Here is a 5,204-nt window from a genome sequence, read left to right as displayed (position 1 = left end):
CCACTTACCATCATATTAACATTATAAGCACAAATACTTAAAAGTTACACACCCAACCTCACAAAGAAACATAAGCCATGTGCTGCAGACCCTTCTTTGCTGCAAATTTCATTTTTTTCCCTCTGCATAAACCAGGTAGCAAACCTGCACAGGTTATGCAGTAAAAATCAATCAATTTTGGGAGAGTTGAAGGACAAAATATCAGATTAAGAGTTACTCCTCAGCAGTTCACCAACCTTCCTCCATAGAAATACATCTACAAGGGACAAGATTCAACAGTGTCAAAAATTGAATTTGGGGAGATTTAAGATAAAAACAAAAGCAATGTAAATAAAAGTAACTCAACAAAAGCAAGATAAAAGAACTTGGGATGCCTCCCAAGAGGGCTAATTTATAGTCCTTAGCTGGACTCTTTTCATGTTTCATGGTGGCTGAAATTGGAATTTATTGCCTCTATTTCCAATAGGTTCTTCAATGAATCTATATTTCATTTTCTTTCCATCACATGAGAAGATCCTTGTTGCTTTGTCTAAAAATCCGACCATTTCTTTCTTGATAACCTTTGGTGCATCTTTTTCTTTGAGAGATGGTTGCTTTACTTCACTTTTCTCCACTTGCTCAACTTGAAAGATTGGTGCCATAGGACAAGGTGGATTACTATTCAAATGTTGTGCAAATGCAGCCTCTTTTGGATTTTCATCATTGATACTCCCTTCATGGATAAAACAACTTTCAAGAGAAGCCTTCGGATAGCTCTTTCTAAAGTGCTCTTTTACTAACTCATCAACTATATCAATTCTCAAACAAGAGTCTACATCTTCATGTTCCTTCTTCTTATCATTGCCAAAGTTGGAGACTAAATGATCCTCTCCGACTCTGAGAGTAAGCTTTTCACCTTTCACGTCAACCAAAGCACCAGCTGTAGCTAGGAAAGGCCTCCCCAAAATGATTGGGATATTAGAATCCTCTTCCATGTCCAAGATGACAAAGTCAACAGGTCTATAGAATTTCCCAACCTTCAGAGGCACATTCTCTAAAATCCCTTCAGGATATTTAATTGATCTATCAGCTAACTGAAGAGAAATGTGGGTTGGCTTAAGATCTCCCATGTTGAGCTTCTCATAGATGGAGAGGGGCATAAGGCTTACACTAGCCCCTAAATCACATAAAGCTTTTATAGAACATGATTCCCCAATGTGGCATGGAATTGAAAAACTCCTTGGATCCTTGAGCTTTGGAGGAAGTTTCCTTTGGAGGAAGTTTCCTTTGGAGGATAGCACTGCATTCCTCAGTTAAGGCTACAGTCTCATAATCTTGAAGTCTCCTCTTATTTGAGAGAATTTCTTTTAGAAACTTAGCATAAGAAGGCATTTGGGAAAGAGCATCAATAAAAGGCACATTTATATATAGCTTCTTCAAAACCTCTAAGAACTTCCCAAATTGCTTATCAAGCTTGGCTTTTTGAAATCTCTGTGGAAAGGGAAGCTGGCTTGTAAGGCTCTAGAGGTATGTATTTCTCTTCTTTCTCTTTTCTTGCACTCTCTTTCTTTTCACTCTCTTGTTTTTCATTTTCATCAACATCTTCCTCATTTTCTCTCTTCTCACTTTTTTCACTCTTTTCATTATGCACTATTTTACCACTTCTCAGTGTAATGGCATGACACTGCTCTCTTGGGTTTTCCGGTTGACTTGGAAGTTTTCCAAAAGACTTGGTACCTGAGGAAGATGTTTGTTGTGCAATCTGATTTTCCAGCATTCTGTTATGTGTTTGCATCTGTTCCAGCCTTGCTTTCATCTCTCTCATATCTTCATCATGCTTAGTTTGGTTAGCAAGAATCTATTGTAATAAAGCTTCTGTAGTGGAACTTTGTTCTTGCTGCTTTGGTGGAGGATTCATATTTCTCTGCTGAAAATTAGGCAATGGTTGCCTATTTTGCTGATATGGAATTCCTTGTTGCTGTTGTGGTTGAAAATTCTGATTTGGAACTTGACTTTGCTGATTGCCCCATGAAAAGTTGGGATGATTCCTCCAAGTTGGATTATAAGTTTGAGAGTAAGGATTCCCCATTTGTTTGTTTCCATAATTACCAACATATGCAGCTTGCTCTCCATAGTCTACTCCACAGCTGGTAGTTCCCTCTACATAAGCAACTTGTTGTGAACTTCCAGATGATGATGATGAACTAACCAACATACTTAAATCTTCCATCTTCTTAGCCAAAACATTTGTAAGTGCATCAAACTTTGCATTAATCATGTTGAATGGATCAAGGTCATACATTCCAGCAGCTTGCCTCTTTTGAGTTGGAGCTGGTCCTCTTGGACTACTCCAAAGATGAGTATTCTTTGCAATTTTCTCCAATAGCTCATAAGCTCCATCTTCATGTTTCATAATAAATTCTCCTCCTGTTTGAGCATCAATAATCCCTCTAATTGCAGGAGTGACATTTGTGTAAAAATTCTGGTTTATCATCCATTTTGGAATGGCATGATGTGAGCATTGTCTCTCTAATCCCTTCCATCTCATCCATGATTCATAGAGAGTTTCATCTTCTCTTGGTCTGAAAGTTGTCATTTGATTCCTCAGTTCTTGAGTTTTTCCAGGTGGAAAGTATTGGGCAAGAAATGCATCAGTGAGTTGCTCCCAATTTATAATGGAGTTGTGAGGTAAAGAATCAAGCCAATCCAATGCTCTATCTTTCAAAGAGAATGGGAATAGCTTCAATCTTGCTGCATCATCAGATACTCCAAGTTGTTTTTGCATATCACAAATCATAGCAAACTTCTTTAGATGTGTGTGTGGATTTTCAGAACGATGTCCCCTGAATTGGAAGTTTTGAATCATTTGAAGAACTCCAAAATCCATCTTGTAACTATTTGCATCAATTCTTGGTCTTGCTATGCTTTCTCTCAAGTCATCAAAACGAGGAAAAGCATGATCCATCATACTTCCCCTAGGCACATTAGCATTTACAACTTCTTCACCTTGGGCTGCATTTTCATTGTTTTGACCATTTCCAGCATTACCACCAATTCTAATTCTTTCATCAGCCATGTCTACTTCAATTTCAGTTTCTCTCAATGCTTCTTTCCATTTTCTGGTTTCTTTCTTGTTGGCTTTACAAAATTTCTCAATTTCAGGATTAAACAATAAGGATGTGTCACTTGTGCTTCTATCTCTTCTCATAAAAGATTAAGAGTACCTGAAAAAGAACAAACAAACACAAAATGAAAAGATAAAAAAGATAAAATTATAAACAACTAAAATAATCAAGAATTCAATCTTAAAAAAACAACTCCCCGGCAACGGCGCCAAAAACTTGATGTGGCCCAACCGCAAGTGCACGGGTCGTACAAGTAATATAGAAAAGATATCGTTCCCACGAGGAGTTGTGTTAATAATTGAATTTTTGATATAAAAAGTTGACTAAATTGAACTATTTTTGAAATTAAAGTAATAAATTGATGGGTATTTGAGTATGAAATCTATATGTGCAAAATTAATTCTCTATTCAACTATGTAATGATTTACCTAAATTTGCATCAAATTAAAATAAGCAAATTCAAATATGGCAAGATTTAAAATGGCAAGTAATTAAATTCAATTAGAAATTAACAATGATAAAAAGGCGATTCCAGAGTTCGGGAGTTCATATTCAAGCTATTTTGGGATTTTTAAATTGGTTATCCAATCTTGTGGAACTTACGGGTTTTAAGGAGATTAATTCTTAAATCCTTTGAATACCCTTTTGAGTGAGACAAAGAGTGCCTTAATCAATCTAATCCTACTTTCGTGGAGTTAGAGTTAATTAAGACCCATTAGGTTCTTTAATTAATATGTGAATCCTTTTAATCCTTAGTCTATTTCTAGATCTAAGTTAATTAAGTTCAATTTCTTGATTATCTATCACAAGGCCTTCTCCTTTCGGTGCCTCAACCATGGATTAAGAACATCACTTAATGGGATCCTACATTAAGCATGTCATTAAGCACACAATAAATGAATAAAACTCATTAAGACTACAAAATATGGATTACCCAATCAAAATCCACAAAATATCTCAAATATTACATCCCTTACTCCAGAATCAAAGTAAAACTACTCACTATCCATAATATTTACAAGATATTCTGAGTTTATATGGAAATAAAACTTTAATCTAAGCTAAGAACTAAGAAACTCAATACTAGAAAGGTAGGAAAAATGTAAGAAAAGAAAGAAATCTCCAAATCTGATTAGAAATGGTGTGGGAGGTGTTTGTGACCCTTCAGCTGCTGCTCTCTTCTTTCCCCTTTCTTCTTCCCCCCCCCCCCCCCCCCTCCCCCCTTCTAAAATGGGATATGGGGCTATTTATAACTTTTTCTGACATGGAGCCCTAAAATGGTGTGTTTGAGGTGAGATTTTCTGAGGGAATCTTCTGCCAGCTCATTAATGAAATCTTTGTGGGACTGCATAAGTGGACTGCATAAGTCATGCAGTCCCTTATGCAGTTTTCGGCTGGTTTCTGGCTCACTTATGCGAAACTGCATGACCAAGCGCATAGGTTATGCACAATTCTGTGAGGCTGCATAAGTTATGCGGCAACTTATGCACAATTCGGCAGGTATTAGAACAGTGTTTCTTCTCCTTATTCAGATCTGCATAACTTATGCGGCAAGTTATGCGCAATTTGGCCAATGCATACTTCAACTTTGAAACTTGTTTTTGACATCTTTGGCTACAGAAATCATTCCTCAAAAGTAAAATTTCTTTTTTAGTCCTTCAAAAACACCATTTTTCCTACAAAACAAAGTAAAAATTACAAATTAATCCAAAATTGGAAATTATGAAAAACTAACTAAATAACTAATGAAATTAGCTAAAAGAGACTAATAATTAAATAAAATGGCTATGAAATTAAACCTAAATGATTATGCAAAATGTATGCATCATATACCGTGGTGACTATGCAATGCTCTTAATATTTGTGCCGTAAGCTGCAGATTACAGTACCGACTTGGGACTATTGTGTAGAGCTACGTATTTCCAATAGTAAATCGAGATAAGGATAAGATTGTAGAACTAGGATTAATAAGAAAGACTAAAGAAAAAGTAAAGTATTATAACACAAAAAGGCGAAAAGACAAGGAGATAGCGGTCCCTCGATTATTTACACTGTGTAAATTTCGAGGACAAAATTTTATTTAGAGGGGAAGAATTGTAA

The 5,204-nt window shown here is 36.0% G+C and overlaps 1 non-coding gene across 1 annotated transcript; it reads left to right on the top strand.

The window, feature by feature from the left end:
- The first annotated feature begins 2,483 nt into the window (after positions 1-2,483).
- Positions 2,484-2,590, top strand: LOC131169987 (small nucleolar RNA R71). Its single transcript, XR_009140931.1, has one exon. It is a non-coding gene; the product is annotated as a small nucleolar RNA R71 (small nucleolar RNA).
- Positions 2,591-5,204: the final 2,614 nt, after the last annotated feature.

This window comes from Hevea brasiliensis, chromosome 10 (genome assembly GCF_030052815.1).
Source record: "Hevea brasiliensis isolate MT/VB/25A 57/8 chromosome 10, ASM3005281v1, whole genome shotgun sequence".
In the NCBI taxonomy this organism is placed as follows: domain Eukaryota; kingdom Viridiplantae; phylum Streptophyta; class Magnoliopsida; order Malpighiales; family Euphorbiaceae; genus Hevea; species Hevea brasiliensis.
This window is presented reverse-complemented; position numbering and strand designations above follow the sequence as displayed.